Raw genomic sequence first — 18,079 nt, 5'->3', positions numbered from 1 at the left:
CAGAGCAGAGAAGCACAACAGCCCAAGTTTCAACCCCAAACTTAATTCAGTTACAGAAAAGAGTATGGAAGTGCCTCAAGCCCTGCTTTCCCTGGAAAAATGGAGTCTTTCCCAATTCCCAGCTCTTCATCCAAACTGAAGGATTAGGTCAATACAAGTCTCACTGTCCTGGGGCTGGAGAGACAGGGAGGAGATTTGGGGCTGTTTGAAAATACAGTAAATTGGGGTAATTTGTTGTTTCTTTCAATTTTTTGTTAAATTCTGGGGCTTTTCTCCAAGTTCAGTGCAGGAACACCACAGAAGAGCTTTGCCTTTGCCATCCCAGCTCACACAAACTGTGTGGGATCCTTTGGGATGGAGGGATCTACTTTTAAAGGTGTTCATTAATGGGTTGTGCCTGATTTTATACAGAAATACAAACCTGCTCATGCAAGGGCTGCACAGAAAAGGCTGAGCAACAGCCCCTGATGCTGGTGAGACATTTTCTGTTCCCCTCTCCAAAGACAGAGGGGTCAGGCCCCCCCGGGAGGCTCTGAGAGTGTTTCCTCCACCAGAAGGATGGTTTGAAAGCCACACAAGCTCCACTAAGAGCAGGGGTGCCCAAACCCCCCTGAGTGCCAAGGGGGCAGCCCTGCCCTGCTGAGGCCACGCTGCTGGCACGGCCTGGGGGGAAAGCTGAAGTTCCAGCCCAGAGGGGAAGTGAGAAGCACATTGCTTCACTTTCTGATGAAACAGGAGTGCTGTGGGGCTCTCAGATACGTGTGTTTGAGCAGGAACAGCCCCACAGAGCCCGGGGACACACGTGCTGTGGGGGAAGGACCTGGTGGCTCTCCTGGGGTCACAGCAGGACATTCACAGGTACAAATGCTTCCTTTCTGGAGGTTTCTCTGGGCTCCAGTAGAAATGTTGAGGATGAATTAGAGCAAAGGGTCATTTCAAACTTTCCATTGCATGAGGTGGTGGGAATGTTTTGTTTCCTGAGGTGGGACCTGCACAGCTCCCTGGTGGTCACGTTGGGGTCCAGCTGCCTCCCCTTTGGGGGAACTTTGGGCTCAGGGGTCCCAGATCCACTCCTGGCACACGGGAACTCATCACCCCCCTGCCAGCTCTAACACAAAACTGTCCTTGTTTCTCTCACCCCATTATCACAGGAACAGAACAACTCCTAAAGGACTGGGGCTCTTGACCTCCCTGCTAGGGAGGGACTGACTTACTCCCAAAGTGTACACGATGGACCAGGTCACTCTACACAGCCTTTCCCAGCTGGAATGTTCCCCTGAGATCCCCACCAGCCCAGGAGGAGCACCAGTGGTGGTGAGCAGAAACTCTGCCCAGCTCCAGGGTGTGCCCAGGGAAATGTCCCAGCTCCACACACTGCTCACACCTCACTCCATTCCTGCTGCTTTCCTCACAGATGAGCAGAAAAATCCATCTCTGGAGCATCACAGACACCCCCAGGAGGATCCCCAGGGGTGACCTCAGCCCCCCTCAGAGCCTCCCTCAGAGCCACCAGCCCCTTCCCCAGAGCATGGACACCCAGCAAAGCCAGTGCTCCGTGTTCCTGCCATGGAGATGGGGCAGAGGAGGGGCAGGCACTGAGCTCTGCCCTGTGGGACCAGGGACAGCACCCAGGGAATGGCTGGGGCTGTGCCAGGGCAGGGACAGGGCACAGGGAATGGCTGGAGCTGTGCCAGGGCAGGGACAGGGCACAGGGAATGGCTGGAGCTGTGCCAGGGCAGGGACAGGGCACAGGGAATGGCTGGAGCTGTGTCAGGGCAGGGACAGCACCCAGGGAATGGCTGGAGCTGTGCCAGGGCAGGGACAGGGCACAGGGAATGGCTGGAGCTGTGCCAGGGCAGGGACAGGGCACAGGGAATGGCTGGAGCTGTGCCAGGGCAGGGACAGGGCACAGGGAATGGCTGGGGCTGTGCCAGGGCAGGGTCAGGTGGGATCTCAGGGAAAGGTTCTTCCCCCAGAGGGTGGTGGGCACTGACCAGGCTCTCCAGGGCAGTGGGCACAGCCCCAAGGCTGCCAGAGCTCCAGGAGGGTTTTGGGTGATGCTCTGGGGCACAGGGGGGTGACTCTGGGGATGTTCCTGTGCAGGGCTGAGAGTTGGACTTGCTGATCCTTGTGGGTCCCTTCCAGCCCAGCATGTTCTGGGATTCTGCTGCCAACTCCCCAATTCCAGCAGCCTCCAGCAGGGCACAGCAGAGGGGAAGGCAGTGACAATTATTTGGGGAGGTGGGAAGGGGCCAATTGTTTTTTTTTTCCTTCTTTCTCGTGCACTAAAGTGTCCTCAATCATTTTAGTCACAGGTTCTCTGACAGAAATCTGCTCTGCCAGTCTCACACCTGCTCCTCACACCACAATCTCTCATGGAATGTCCCTGCTCAGACCTTCCCCCTGAGGATGGAAATCCAGACCTGTGACAAGCTCAAAATGCAGAGCATTAGCCCTGAGCAAACACACAGATTGCAGTAATGGGTCCAACATGGAGGGGTCCTCGAGGAGCCAATATCTGTATTTTTCACAGCTGCATTTTCACTTCTTCTGGATGGGTTTTTTCTTTCCTCTTTAGCCTGGAGTGCTCCCGATGGGCTCATGCCATGTGGCTGCTTCTTGTTTGCACCAAAGAACTGATTGGTGGCTGTTGTGCACTTTGACACTTCCCATGTGCTCCTGCAAAGCAGGTCTGCAGAGTCTGGGGTGTGGGGAGTCCCCTCGGAGCTGTGAGGACACTGATCCCACGGGAAGGGGACTGTGCTCCAGCTCCAAGATGTTCATGGCTGGGAGAGGAACCCCCAGTGCAGGGGCCCCTGGACCTCCATCAAGTGAAAAATAAAACATAAAACACAAAAATGGGGAATGGAAACAATCATGAGGAATGGGGTTATTGTAGGAGAGAGCAAGTAAAAGAGGTTGTTTGGGGACAGTGAGGAAAATGCCAGATAGGGAAGAAATAGTGCTCTGAAGAGAGACAATGGAGAGCTGGAGTGGAACAATGGGAAGGCCCTGTGGACAGGGAGCAGGGGGATCACACAGAGCTGCTCCTCCAAAGGTGCAGCAGCTCCCAGCACAGACTGCTCAGGGGATGGGCATCAAACCTTCTGTGCACAGGGACCTGGAGATCTCAGTGCTCGTGTGAGGCCAGAAGGGAAATGGGGTTTCACTGCCTGAAAATTGAGAGGGGGGAGTTACACAGTGGGCAGCAGGCAGGAAAACAGGTGAGGCTGCTCACCTGGGGGAAGGTGGGAAACCTGCTCCACGTGCCCACAGGAGGGAAACAGCCCAAAGGGATGAGCAGCACGGCACAGCACACCCGACATGGGAATATTCCAGGAATATTCCAGGCTGCATCAGCCCTTGGGTGCTGAGGGCTCCCCTGCAGCTCCCCTGCAGCTCCTGCTCTCAAAGCAGGCAAACAGAGAGCAGGGTTTAACTGAACCTCAGCCTTTTGTCTGACGGAATCAAATCAATTCCAAATGTGGAGATTTCAAGACAGGCCATAATTTTGTTACCATTCAGATTTATTCCACTCGCTTTCTTGCCTTTTTGTCCTTCCCCTCCCCTCTGCTCTCCAGAAGTTGGCTCTGATGTCTGTTCTTGCTCTCCAAAGACCCTTCACAGCTGAGTCTGATGCAGCAGGAAAGGAGCCCCTGCCCTGCCCAGGGAGCAACTCAGTCCTTCCAAAGCCCCAGTTTGGGATGAAAACACATGACTCAGGTGCTTCAGCATCTTGGAAGTGTTGTCTTTGTGCAGAGCAGCAGTAAAGCACGTCAGAGATGGTTTGTTAAACAGCCCCACTCTGATTTACAAGAGCTACCAGTGGCCTCCCTTTGGCTCTCTCCTTTCCCCACTGGAGCGAGGAGGAACATCCTGCAGCTGTACCATGTTGAAATTAGGGCTGTTTGAGCATTTCTGGGGAACCAGCTGGGAGGGTTACTGGGAGCTCTGAGCACATTCCCAGGTAAGCAGATCTGAGTGAGCCCCTGGGACCAGCCACTGCAGAACTGTCCCTGGGTCCCCCTGGCAGCGATGACTCCACTGCAGCTCCTGAGCCTGAGCCTTCCCCCTGCTGCCAGCCCCTCTCCCGTGTGCTCTGGGAATGCTGCAACACCAGGGGAGAGGCCAGGATGGGCCTCATCCCCCAAGGAGCTCATGTTTTCCTGCAGTTGTGTGTCCTGCCCTGCAGCAGAAGGTCTGGAAGGTGCCACGTTGCATGGGATGGGATGGGACCTGCCTGTTCCCAGCACTTTCTTGTGGCACAGTGTTCTTCAGCCTGTTTGGATTGGGGGATTTTTCTTCTTGTTTGTTTCTTGGCTTGGAGAAAGAGCTATAAATTTATGGGTAAACACAGCTAGTGTTTGGAATTGGACTGAAACTAGATGTTTGATTGCTATCTGGGCCCTGGCTGAATAAACTGAGGAGAAACCGAGCAGAAAGACCTTGCAGAAGTGGGAAAGGGCTGTGGGAGAGACCAGGCAGGTGGCCCACAGGCTTCCCCTCCTGTCTGGTGCTGGAGAGGAGCAGCTCCAGGCTGGGCTGGAAGTGAGGAACACCTTCCCTGCTCCAGGTTTTCAGGCCAGTGCTGGTGCTGGGGCAGAGCTGGAGGCTGTGGAGCCACTCTGAGTGGGGAGGGCAGGGAATGTTCCCAGCTCTGCTTCACATTAGATGTTATGAATTTTTTTTCCCTGAAAGAGTGGTCAGGCATTGGAATAAGTTGCCTGGGGAGGTGTTGGAGTCACTGTCTCTGGAAGTGTTCAGGAGGCATCTGGATGAGGCACTTGGGCATGTGGTTTGGGGGTGATTATGGTGGTTGATGGCTGGACTGGCTGGTCCTGTGGCTCCTGCAGACAGACAGACAGACACCTTCAGTGCCCAGGGAGCCTCCAGGCCCTGGAGATGCCCTTCCAGCCGCTTTCCCTCCTCGTTTCAGAGGCAGCTGGAGTGCACTTTGTTTGCCATGGCTGGTTGGCACCTGTTCCAAGCTCCCAGAGGAGCTGTGCTGCCTTTCTGTGCTCCCTGGGACCCTCTGGCACCTTTACAGGTGTCCAGGGGCAAGGTGGGAGCTCCAACCCTCCCTCCTGCACAGGAGGGCGAGTTCAGCTTTTCCTCCCTGCCCACAGGGAGCTCAGCAAAGGGCCAGGCTTTAACCCACCCTTCCCACCAGCCCCTGTGGTGTCTCCAATCTGAAGGAAGGGGCAGAGGGAGGTGCAGGTGCAGCTCGAGGTCAGGACACGCCGTGTTTGCTCACAGGCTGTTCCACACAGCCAGGGAGGGAGCCATAAACCAGGTGCTCTGCGAGAAGTGCAAATTCCCCAGCCTGGAACTTCAGCCCTCACCTCTTCCAAGAGCCATAAACACCAGGGATGTTTGTTGTGGGCCATGGAGGGCCTTTGGTTTGGCCGTGGCGGTGCCTTTGTGGATGCAGGGATGGTGTTCAGGGAGCACGTGGGGGATTTCAGGGGAAAACAGCTGTGCCAGGAGCTCCTGCTCTGGAGTGAGGGCTCAGGAGGGTTCTGGGGCCTCTGGAGAGAGAAGCACAGACAGCAAAATGTGGTGTCCACCTGCACCTCCATCCCCTGCCAGACTCCCCTGTCAGTCCCCTCTGGGCTGTCCATACTGATGCCAAGAATCTGTATTTTCTTCTTAATAGAGTTCTTTTTTTTCCTGTAAGACACCCCAGACAGTACCTCCAGACAGGACTGAAGCCACTGAGAGGGCAGAGAGTTCTGCAAGTATTGCTGAACCCCAAGCAAATCTCCAGATTTGAGTTGATTTCTTTGTTTAAAATGTCATTACTATTTAAGAAATCAGAGGCAAAGCTGCTCAGTGTGGGCACCGTGCAGGTACAACCCAGTGCCCTGAAGGCACCACCTGCTGGTTTAGATGGTGTTTAATAACCTTAAATCATTTCTGCTGCTGCTGACTTGCTCCTGGGGTTCAATGGCAAAGAAACAGCAGCCTGGGCAGGGCTTGGAGCAACCTGGTCCAGTGGAAGATCCCTGCCCATGGCAGGGGGTGGAACAAGAGAGTCCTCAAAGTCTCTTCCCAGCCAAACCATCCTGGGATTCTGTGGAACAGGGATGGGAGCAGCACCTGCAGAGGGAAATCCCCTCTCCCAGCACCCTCCAGGCTCTTCCCATTGCCCTGCTTTCCAAATCTCCAGCCTGAGTGCTGGTTTGGTCCCTCTGGGGCAGACCCTCGGCTGCAGAAAGCCCTCCCTGTTGCCCTGGGGTGGGCAGAGCAGTGCCAGTGCCAGTGCCAGTGCCAGTGCCAGTGCCAGTGCCAGCACACGGTGGGATCTGTGCTGCAGCATCACTGTTTGCTTTGAGGGTCCCAGCACAGCCCCTCCCAACAAGGTGCTGCTGGGTAGGGCTGTTTGCAAGGCTGCCCTGCCCTGCCCTGCCTTGCCTTGCCCTGCCCTGCCTTGCCATGCCCTGCCCTGCCTTGCCCTGCCCTGCCTTGCCTGGCTCTGCCCTGCCCTGCCTTGCCCTGCCCTGCCCTGCCCTGCCCTGCCTGGCCCTGCCTGGCCCTGCCCTGCCTTGCCTTGCCCTGCCCTGCCTTGCCCTGCCTTGCCCTGCCACACTCCCTTCCGGGCAGGACACCCCAGGAGCCTGTGGATAATCCCAGAAATCCAAGGGAATGTGTTCCCAGCCCGTGCTCAGCTCCTGAGGAAGGCAGGAGAGGGGAGGCTGTGCTAGACAGGAGTTACAATAACCAGGCTTGTTGTTATTGCTGGGAAAGGATGGAAACCCAAACGTGTTTATTCTGGGGTGGAACCAGAAATCCAGGAGAGCTGCTTATCCCCCTGATAAGTGGGGTGTTGGTTTGGAGGGGGGTTTATACATCCAGGTATTCACTGTGTCCAGCAGGTTTTTGTTATTCAACCTCCCCTCCCATGTCCAGAGTGGAATATGTTGTCATTGGAATATTCCTCTTATCTCTCTTTTCTCACCTTTATGTCAAAGGCTTTTCTTTTCTAGTTCTTCAATGCTTTTCATTCCCAACCCTGCTTTATTTTTATTAGCTCACCTACAGCAGTTGAATCAGCAAAGCAGAAAATAGAAATTGCAATGCCAAAGTTTCTACTGGAAGAATGAGCGTGTTTCTGGCACTGCTTCTTGCCATTGTTTTGTTAACACAGACTCTCCTTAACTCTCCTTTTCCATTTCAGAGCCTGCCCTTCCTTTACAAGCCCAGATTTCTTCCCATTTGTCCTGTCTTCCCTCCCTCCTGACTCATTTCCACTTCCCATTTGGGCTGTTTCTTTTCTCTTTCCTTTTCCTTTTGCCAAGTGTTCTCTGATCTTCTATTCTGCTATTTTTAATTCCTCCTTCCCAGGCCTGGATCCTCCCCAGCCTGGTGTCACCAGGGTGTGTGTCTCTGCCTCCTTCCTCTCCAGGCTGAAGGGACAGTCTGGGTGCCCATTTCCTCAAAATCCAGCTTTTCCAAACCCAATTCCCACCGAGCACTGCTGGCTCTGTGTGTGGAACCCTCTGTCCTTCCCGTCCTTAGGGCTCTCCAGGAATTGCAAAACATGATTAAAGCTCCCCTCAGCCTTGTTCCCTCTAATTTGTGAGCTGCTTAATGAGAGCCTTCCTGCCAGGCAGTTTGGTCAGCGTGTTCCCAGGGCTGGGGCAGCTCTGCAGGGTTTGGGGGCTCACCTGAGGGGCACAGGGGCACAATTCCCCCCTGCCCACACTGAGGGTCAGCCTGGCACGGGGGGCTCGGGGTGCCAGGGCATGTCCAGCCTCTGCCCCACCAGCACCCCCACGTCCCACCAAACCCACATCCCCAAAACTCTGCCAGTCATTCCGGGCTCCCTCCAGACCCTCAGTTTCCCCCAAGCCAAGCCAGCCTGGAAAGGCAAACCCAGCTGGGGTGTCCATGGCCCAGGGTGAGGCAGAGCTGCATCAAAGAGCCCCTCGGGGCCCCAGAGCCACTTTGTGCATCCAACCTCAGCAACAGCAGCTCCAGCTGCTCTGCCAGGGGCTGTTCTGGGCTGTTCCAGGCTAATCCTCAGTAGGAACTACCCCAAAAAAATAAGGAAGAAGTGCTGAGAATTCACAGGCTGCATGTTCCTCCTGGAGCATCCCACCCTGGAGCATCCCATCCTGGATATCCCACTCTGGCCATCCCAGCCTGGAACATCCCACCCTGGAGCATCCCACCCTGGCCATCCCATCCTGGAACATCCCACTCTGGAACATCCCACCCTGGAACATCCCACGCTGGAGCATCCCACCCTGGCACATCCCACCTGTGCTCCTTCTCCATCTGGCACATCCCACCCTGGCACATCCCACCCTGGCACATCCCACCCTGGATGTCCCACCCTGGCCATCCCACCCTGGCCATCCCACCCTGGAACATCCCACCTGTGCTCCTTCTCCATCTGGCACATCCCACCCTGGCACATCCCACCCTGGCCATCCCACCCTGGAACATCCCACCCTGGCCATCCCAGCCCTGCACCCTCAGCCCCATAGACTGCCTGGATGATTCCCAGTCTCAGCTGCAAACCCAACTTTCCCTCTCCATGTGGGTGTGGGGTGTGGGCAGCAAACCTTCGGTCATTTCTTTGCCTGATGTGGGAACAGCTGAAGCAATTGGAGTTCTAAAGGAGCCCTGGAGTTTCTGGAATGTGGGAGGTTTGAGGTCTTTTTTCCCGAGTCTCGCCAGCAATGAGCTACAACCCCAAAAGCTTTTCCATCAAAGTTTGCTGGAATGACCAAGGAGTATCTTGCTCTGATATAAAATATATTTAAAGTGGAAAATTAAGAGGAGAAAACTGATTTAACGAAAGGCTGGTTGGGTAAAGGAAAAGGATTTTTCCAAGGGCTAAAGCACTGTGTTATTACCTACAAAGGAATTCTTGTTCTGATCACACCTGGGGGGTCCAGTGGCCTTCAGAGCAAAGAATGCTCAGCATTCCCCCAAAAGACCTTCTTTATTCTGGCTATCAGACACCACCACTAGTCATAACTTGTAAGGTTTAGCTGGCCATGGATAAATACTGAGCCTGGGAAGTCAAAATAGTCCTTGAATCGCTGCCTTCAGCATTCACTTAATGCAGCCTAGTTTGAATTTCCAAAGCCCGTGGGATGGGTCCCTTTCAGAGCTCCCAAAAGCCAAGGCCAAATATTTCACTGCAGAAATTAAATCCCTGGGGCACTCCATGTGCCTTGCTGCAGATTAGGCAGAGCCCGTGGAGCTCTGAGATTCCTGAGATGGAGCGCTGAAGATTCCAGGAATTCTCTCAAAGGTGAAATGATTAACCAACCTTTTGTTCCTGGAGCAGCTCTGCACCCACAGTCCCTGGTGCTGCTCTGGCCCTTCTGCCCCTCCTGAGGTGTCCCCAGGCTTCACTCGGGGCTGGAATTAAAGAATTTCCTTTGGCATCATCAGTGAGATTAAGAGTTTAATATCAGGGACAAAGGCACAGTGGGGTTCACAGCAGGAGGAGCAGCTTATTTTTCCTCTGGATCCTTCTCTGAAGGTTTCAATCTATTTTATGGGCAAATGGAGAAGTTCTCACCAACAGCAGCAAAAATGGGATGTGCTGAGCCACCCAGTTTTCCAGGGAAAGGCAGAGCTGCTGCTTCTCTGGCCCAGAGTCAGCCCAGGAGTCACAATAAGGGTTGAAATTATGGAAGGGGTGGAAAGAGGAGGAAATTCAGTGCAGAGATTGTACCAATGACCTTGTTCAGAGGAAAAGCTTCCTCCTGTCTTTTCCACTTGGAACTGGCCACAGATTCAGCTACAAAATTTTGCTTTTCTGCTACAACCTGAGAATGATTTTATCTGGTTTTTCACTGTTTGCTCTCATTTGGCAGAGAATATATTCATCATTTTATGGGCCAGTGTGAGTAAAATTAATGGTGAAGTTACTCTGAGAGGGGGTTTGGACATTTATTTAACAATATAACCTATTAGTTGGCTCAAAATTCAGCAGCCCCCTCCACCTCCTTAGCACTGCCTGCTTGTTTCAGAAGATGGATGGGAATTTATTGTAGTCCAGGTTGTTCCTTGTGGCAAACCCCTTTCACCAGTCTCCAGAGAGAAATACTCTGACATTAAGGAACAATTATTTCCATTCATTCCAAAATTTCCTGTATTCATTAAAAATATACCTAAGACCAATGCAGGGGGAAGTTCAAGTCCATTTATTTTAAAAGGTCATTTCTTTATATGCCTGTTATATAGACATATATATATGCATTTATTCTATTGCATATAAATGTCAGGTTTGACCTTTCCCTTCCCAGCTGTGTGATCCACAGTTTCTGTGGAGCTTGGGTAAGAGCACAGCTCTCACATTGGATTTACATCCCCACAGAACCTGAATTGCACACGAAGTGCCCCTGAAATCACCACTTCAAGCAAGTTTGAGGCACATTTTGAAATTGTTTTTAAATGTACTTTTAAAGCACATTAATGGAAAAGTATTGTTGTAAACTGTCTGGTGGAATTAAGGTGGGAGTGTAGCATTTATTGGTACTTCAATTGACAGGGAAAATGGATGTACCAGGGGGGCTCTTCAGCACAGGGGGCTTGATCCTTGATCCTTCATCCTCCTTGGAGTGGGGATTGGTGTCCCCAGGGGCTTGGTGTCTCCAAAGGCTGGGGATGGGGGGCTGGCAGGGACATGGGGACTGGGGCTGTGTCAGGACACACAGGACCAGCCCCCTGGGTCCAACCATGCCCAGCACTGCCATGTCCCCAAGTGCCACATCCACAGGGCTGTGCAACCCCTCCAGGATGGACACTCCCCCCCTGCCCTGGGCAGCTGTGCCAGGGCTGGACAGCCCTTTCCAGGAAGGAATTTTCCCAATATCCAACTAAACCTCCCCTGGCACAGCCTGAGGACACCCTATGACCAAACCTCTCCTTGCCCTTTGCTTTACCCACTCGGTTGGTGGCATCACTTCGCTTTTATGGTCCTCACTGCCAAAGTTTTGTGTATTATGAGACAGTTTCAGGAGTCGGGTGCGTGCTGTGATCCCCAAATTGGGGTGACAGGCAGTGCCAGGGGGGATGGACAGTACCCAGGGAGGATGGACAATGCCCAGGAGGGGATGGACAGTACCCAGGGAGGATGGACAGTGCCCAGGGGGGAAAGGACAGTGCCCAGGAGGGGATGGAAAGTGCCCAGGGGGGAAAGGACAGTGCCCAGGGAGGATGGACAGTGCCAAGGGGGAAAGGACAATGCTCAGGGTGACACGCAGTGCCCGGGGTGACACGAAGTGCCCGCAGGTGCCCCCGCCGCGTGTCCGGGGCCGCCCCCCCGCGCCGCTTTCGGCGCGCTCGCAGTGCCGGGGCCGAGGAGCTGCCGAGCTGTGGTTGGCGCGCCCGCCCGCCCGCCCGCCCAGCCCCGGCCGGCAGGAGCAGCAGCGCAGGCGCAGTGCCCGCATTCCATGATGGCGGCGCGGGCGGGCGGCGGGTGCTGAGCGGCGGGACAGCCTCGGTCAGTGCGGGAGCCTCGGGCAGTGCGGGGGCTTTGGGGAGCCTCGGGCAGTGCGGGGGCTTGGGGGAGCCTCGGGCAGTGCGGGGGCTTTGGGGAGCCTCGGGCAGTGCGGGAGAGCCTCGGGCAGTGCGGGGGCTTGGGGGAGCCTCGGGCAGTGCGGGGGCTTGGGGGAGCCTCGGGCAGTGCGGGGGCTTGGGGGAGCCTCGGGCAGTGCGGGAGACTCTCGGACAGTGCGGGGGAGCCTCGGGCAGTGCGGGAGGGTCTCGGGCAGTGCGGGAGGGTCTCGGGCAGTGCGGGAGGGTCTCGGGCAGTGCGGGAGAGCCTTGGGCAGTGCGGGGGCTTGGGGAGAGTCTCGGGCAGTGCGGGAGAGCCTCGGGCAGTGCGGGGGAGCCTCGGGCAGTGCGGGAGCGGGGACGGGGCTTTGGGAGAGCGCGGAGAGCCCGGGGAGGGAGGCAGGTCTGGGGGGGACCTGGCGCGTGGATCAGGTGGGGACAGGATCCGAGGGGACAGGGTGGCACGGGCACGGGGTGGGATGGAGAGGATGGGATGGGATGGGGAGCCGGGGTGGAATGGACTGCCTGGATGGTATGGGGTGACCCGAGGTGGGATGGGGTGCTCGGGATGGGATGGGGAGCCTGGATGGGATGGGGTGCTCCGGGGTGGGATGGACTGCCTGGGATAGGATGGACTGCCTGGATGGAATGGGATGCCCGGAGTGGGATGGACTGCCTGGGATAGGATGGACTGCCTGGATGGTATGGGGTGCTCCGGGGTGGGATGGACTGCCTGGGATAGGATGGACTGCCTGGATGGGATGGGATGCCCGGGGTGGGATGGGGTGTCCCGGGTTTGGGATGGGATGTCGGGAATGCGGCCAGGCCGGGCTTAGGGCGTTCGGGACAGGAGGATGAGGAGGAGCAGAGGGGGCTCTGTGCGGGTGGCTCTGTGCGGTGTGCGCTGTGCGGGGATGCCCCAGGCAGAGCCGGGAGGATTTGGGGTGGATGCGGGGCTGGGGGGCAGCGTCTCTCGGACCGGGTTAATTAATGCCACCCCGCTGCACGGGCGCTCCCGATCCCGCTCCTCTACACCAGGCACAGATTGCCGTGTCCCTCTTGCCCCTTGCTGCCCTTCTCGTGCCACCTCTCGGGAAGGAGCAGCGATGGCGATCCGAGGCCGCTCCGTCCCCCCGCTCCCCCCTCGCCGCCCCCCCATCCCCGCTCGCAGCCGCTGCCTCCGAATGCCACGTAGCCTTCCTTGTGCTGTTCCCCTTGGCTGCTCCGGCTCCGGGCGCTGACACCTCCCCCGGCTCCTCCTGGGCTCGGGGCAGGGGGAGGTCACTGCTGGCACCCCTGGCTGGGCGGTGACCGCCGTGTGCCCTCCCCGCGGCGCTGTGTCCCCCCACTGTCCCCCCACTGTCCCCACTCAGCCCGGTCCTGTTCGCTGCGGCTCCAGCCCCGTGTGGCTCCCTCCCTACCCGGCTTTGGCGAGCAGCCTCCAGGGATTCTTTGCCCCAGCCTCAGCAGCCCCTCTCCCACCTCCCATTCGAGGTGTTCCGTGTGATAATCTCCAAAAACAGGGCAATAATGAGTTGCTGGCAGGTGTATTTGCTCCCTTCAGCAGCTCACTCGCCTGGTTTCTGGTTTTGTTTCTGTTTAAAACTTGGTTGGAATGATGGAAATTTTCTGCAAAGCTGATTTTTATAATTGAGGTTTCCATTTCCACCCGTTCTGCTGGTGGTTTATGTCTTTTCTGCCCCGTGGTAGTTCAGTTTTGAACACTGGCAGCCCTTCCCTGCTTTCCCTGCTGTCTGGCTGGGAATGTTGACACACTGATAAGCTCCTGCCGATCCACGTATGGCTGTGGCCGGTGATTCCTGATCTTTTCCTGATGTATTTATCTTTACAACACTTAGTTCAATAGGGAAATACTATCTCAGTCACAGATGGAAAGACTGAGGCACCGAAATATTTATGGCCCAAGGTCACACAGGAAGTATGTGGTGAGGCAGGGAATTGAATCGAGATTTCCTGAGCCCCAGATTAGCATTTGAACCAGGGAAGCATCATCCTCTCTGCATTTAAGCCAATAAATTGACCTTGGAGTTAAGATTCAACGCAGAAGAAAGTACTTTGTGCTTGGTTCAGTATCCTTGTGAGTAAGAAGCAAAAGCTGAGTTGCTTCCCACACTCACATTCCTTGCCTTGGTTTCTGTAATTTGTGGAAGAGGATAAGGTGGTAAATGGGGGAGATGTTGACTTTCTCAGGGCTCAGTGTGTGATCATGCATGTTGAAAAGCAGCCAGCTCTTACATTCTGCTCTTTAAGGCTTTTTACCTTCCTGTGTTCCAAATCTTGGAAAGTTTTGGAGTGCTGTTGTTGTCTGGGAGTTGTTTGTTCTCAGCTGGGATCGAATCAATCCAATTTTCTCTAGAGCTGAAGCAGTTGGATCTCCCATCTCAGATCCCTCACGCTGCAGCCTGTGGATAAACAGGGCTGGGATTGATGGCTCACACATCTCCTGGAACAAGCTCTTACAAGTTGTTCCCTTGTAGCTCAGGATTGTTGCAGCAAGTTTTTGGAAAACTTGGCCTTAGCTGGAGTTGAGCAGCACTTTGACAATGCAGGGGAATAATTTCAGCTTCCTGGGCTGTGTCTGTGCACAGATATCCGTTTCAGGCTGGGTTTATTGCCCTTCTCTTGGGACAGCTTATTTTTGGTGGTGATTAATAGTTAATTTTACTACAGTGGTTTTGAGGAATTGGATGTCAGAATGGCTTAAAACAATAACTCCTCGTGTAGTCACCTTCAGAGAGAATAAAGAGAACTTTGTCTGCACAAATCCCTTTCCTGCCACAAGCCACCATCACAAGCTGCATCTTTCTTTGATGTTGCACTGGAACCAAATCTGCAGCAAAGTTGGATATAAATGTTCTAGAGAATTGTTTTAACACTCTTTGGTTGGGGTTCTTTTTGGAGGGTGGCACTGGCATCGTGTTGCCTGGAGGGCTTTTCCTTCCTCTTTTACTGTTATTTTCAGGAAAAGTTTGGTGAATCCTTAAAATTTCCTATGGACTGTGCAGACAGGAAGCATTCCAGAATTCTGCTCCCAGGAGTGCCTGCCCTTGGGGGAGTTTCAAACAAATTAAAATCCACCTTTTTAAGCTTGGAAGAGGGAACTGACATTTTGATTTGGTGTCTTGCTGTTTCCACAACTTTGGAGACTTCTTGTCAAACAGTGGAGGACAATTCTTGACTGGGAAGACATTCTATAATATTCTGCATCAAAGTCAGGAGGAAATACTGCAAGAATGCCTCCCCTGGTTACATATTTTCTTAATTTCCTGTCATGATTTCATTTAATCAGGAGAGAATTTTCAATGTATCTCTGAAAGCAGATGAGAAAACCTCAGTGTCAGTAATACTGCAACAGCCAAGAGGCTTGAGGAAAAAAATCACATTTCTCACTTCTAATTTGGATCTGTCTGAAACCCACCAGGTCTGTACTCTCAGTGCCCAAACCTGTGCTTTGCTCTCCAGGTTGGTGGGTTTGGGAGCAGTGACTGGTTCATTTTTTCACCTGTTTTTAGCAGGTTGTCACGGAGCTTCCCCAGGTCAGGGTGGTTGGTGTTCAGCTGTTATCTTTGCTGCAAGCCAGACCTTCCCTGCAAAGTTTGGGATTCCTGAGTGAGGAGCACACACTGAACTCTTTCTTGCATTCTTGAAGAGCTTATTGTAAAAGCAGCAGTAATTTATTCTCTCAGTGGTGCTGACACAATCCTTGCTGTGCATTGACCAGCACAGACACACCACTGGCTCCCAGCCCTTCAGCCCTTTCAGTCCTCCTGGAAATCTCCCCTTCTTCCCAGTGTCCTGAGTGATGTGGAAATGCCTCCTTTTCCCAGGATTCGCTTGTCCAGCTTTGGGGTCTGGGGATTTCTAGGATACATTTTTGCCTGTGCCTTATTAAAAGTGTTTCAGTAGGAACAGGTGACTTCAGAAACGTCTTTAAGTGACTCCAAGTGACCTGGGCCCCTTCCTGGTGACAGTGACAGTGGATTGGTGTGTGGGGCTTCTCTGCTGCTCCCTGCACAGGCAGCTGCAGGCACAGGGATTCTGTGGAGCATTCCACTCAAACTGCACCACACACCTGCCTGGGCATTGCCCTTGGAGATTCCAGAGGGATTTCTGCCTGGAAGGGCTGGCCAGGCACTGGCAGGGGCTGCCCAGGGACGAGGTGCATGGGCAGCCATGGGGGTGACCAAGGACATGGCACTCAGTGCTCTGGGCTGGGTGACAAGGTGGGCATCGGGCACAGGGTGGGCTCCGTGGGCTGGGAGGGCTTTGCCAGCCTCAGTTATGCTGGAATTCTGTGTAAAACTGTGTTGGGAATTGACTGATCCTGTGTTTGGAGGGCCAGAACAGGGCTCAGTGTGCACATGGTTGAGGAACTGGAGTTTGGTGCTGGATGCAGCAGCTCAAGAAGGTGGTAATTTTTCTGTCATTAAATATAAAATCTTGAATGGCTTCAGCCACTGGCAAGGCTGTTAATTACCTTCTAGGGGAGCATCTTTAGTGGAATAAACCTGTGCTGCCCCATAACAGCAAACAAAAAATGGCTTTTTATGCTCCTTCTGAGAGGATTAGTGTGTGCATGACAATTAAATTTGGATATAGTCATGTACTTTTTGGAAATGGGTGTTTTTCATCCTTATAGTCATGTGAAGGAGTGGAGCAGAGACACAGAACAGGTAACAAGGTAAATACACTTCATATCCCAAGGCCATGTCTCATCCCAGTGTTCAGCTCCCTGTCCCTCAGCAGCTCCTGGCTGAGCTCTGCAGTGTCTTGGGGACCTGGGCAGTGTCTGGGCAGTGCCAGCTCTGCCCTTGGGATGTGCTGAGTGAACCCAGGAACACCACGGGAGCTCTGCTGGCTTTTCCCTTCTTCCTTCCTTCCCTCCTTCCTTCTTTCCCTGTGCCTGCTGTTCCTGTGCAGTTCTAACCATTGGCTGGCCCCTTGTGGCTCCTGCTCTTGTAGTGACTCTGACCTGTTCTCTGCACCTTGTTTTCCTTCAGACCTGGAGGGGAGACCTCATTGCAATTCCAGCTGCCTCGGGAGGGCAGAGCAGGGGCAGGCACTGAGCTCTGCTCTGTGGGACCAGGGACAGCACCCAGGGAATGGCTGGGGCTGTTCCAGGGCAGGGACAGGGCACAGGGAATGGCTGGGGCTGTGCCAGGGCAGGGACAGCACCCAGGGAATGGCTGGAGCTGTTCCAGGGCAGGGACAGGGCACAGGGAATGGCTGGGGCTGTGCCAGGGCAGGGATGGGCCACAGGGAATGGCTGGAGCTGTGCCAGGGCAGGGATGGGTCACAGGGAATGGCTGGAGCTGTGCCAGGGCAGGGACGGGTTGGATTTCAGGCAAAGGCTCTTTCCCCAGAGGGTGGTGGGCACTGACCAGGCTCTCCAGGGCAGTGGGCACAGCCCCAAGGCTGCCAGAGCTCCAGAAGGGTTTGGGTGATGCTCTGGGGCACAGGGAGTGACTCTGGGGATGTTCCTGAGCAGGGCTGAGGGTTGGACTCGCTGTTCCCTGTGGGTCCCTTCCAGCCCAGCATGTTCTGTGACTCTGTGACTTGCCAAGGCACTGAATGAACGTGGCTTTTTCTCCTTGCCTGCAGAGAGGAGCCTGAGGAGGAGCAGAGGAGCCTGAGGACACCCAGCAGCCAGTGCTCCCCCAGCAGCACCAGTGGGACACTCCCAGCAGGAGGAATTCCCAGGCAGGAGAGTGGCAACGGTAATTGCAACTCACTGGCCTTTTCTGAAGCAGTTTTTGCCTGCTAAGTCTCTAAGTAACACTTCAGGTTGAGATAAATATACTTGACAGACTTTTAAACTTAGGACTCTTCTTTCTCTGGAAGAAATTTCTGGATGATATATGGAATAATGAATTGGGAAAGGGAGAGCTGGTTGGGTTCTTGAGGTAGGAAGAGGTTCAGTGTTTTCACAGAAGGACTGTTGATTTTGTAGGGCAGCAGCCTTACCTGTATTTTCACATTTCTTACTCTTTCTCTCCCTCCCATCCCTTAGCTGGAAGTTTTATCTTGGAGAGAGCTGCATAATTTGCTTTAGGTAAAGAAGGTAAATTGTCCTTTTAGCAAAGTGTGTTTCCCATGGGGAGAACAGATGGAGGGGTGGCAGCACTGGGATTGTGCCTTCCCAGATACTCTGGGTTTAGCTGGAGATCATGGAGTGGAGTTTCTCCTCTGGAACTGGATCAAGTCATGGAGCTGACCTGCTGAAAAAGCAGGAGGAAATCTGTCAGAAACTCACCATGGTGTGAGAGCAAGAATTTCCCAACTTCTTTTTAATTGATGGGGGTTCCTGTGAGTTGTTTTCTGATGTTCAACACTGTAAGACCCTTGTCAGACCATGGGAATTGCACTCCTAGAATTACAGGCAGCCAAAAGTCAAGGTGAGTTTGGGAAGCTGTTGGCTGAGCAGTGTGTTTTCCGTGGGAGAAGAAGCAGGTGCAGTGTAAAGAAATCAGGAATCACTTTGTTGTGTCCAGAGGCACCCAGGCAGTTCAGTTTTGCTGTGAGGGGAATGTTTCTG

The 18,079-nt window shown here is 54.2% G+C and overlaps 1 protein-coding gene across 1 annotated transcript in view; it reads left to right on the top strand.

Moving 5' to 3' along the window:
* Positions 1-11,412: 11,412 nt before the first annotated feature.
* The window catches only part of LOC139678392 (fibronectin type-III domain-containing protein 3a-like), a 46,216-nt gene continuing 39,549 nt past the window's right edge, over positions 11,413-18,079 (top strand). The window contains exons 1-2 of the mRNA XM_071569185.1: positions 11,413-11,470; positions 17,146-17,261. The gene's annotated coding sequence lies outside the window, so the exon portion shown is untranslated. The remainder of the gene's footprint in view (positions 11,471-17,145; positions 17,262-18,079) is intronic.

The sequence above is a fragment of the Pithys albifrons genome, chromosome 14 (genome assembly GCF_047495875.1).
Source record: "Pithys albifrons albifrons isolate INPA30051 chromosome 14, PitAlb_v1, whole genome shotgun sequence".
In the NCBI taxonomy this organism is placed as follows: Eukaryota; Metazoa; Chordata; class Aves; order Passeriformes; family Thamnophilidae; genus Pithys; species Pithys albifrons.
This window is presented reverse-complemented; position numbering and strand designations above follow the sequence as displayed.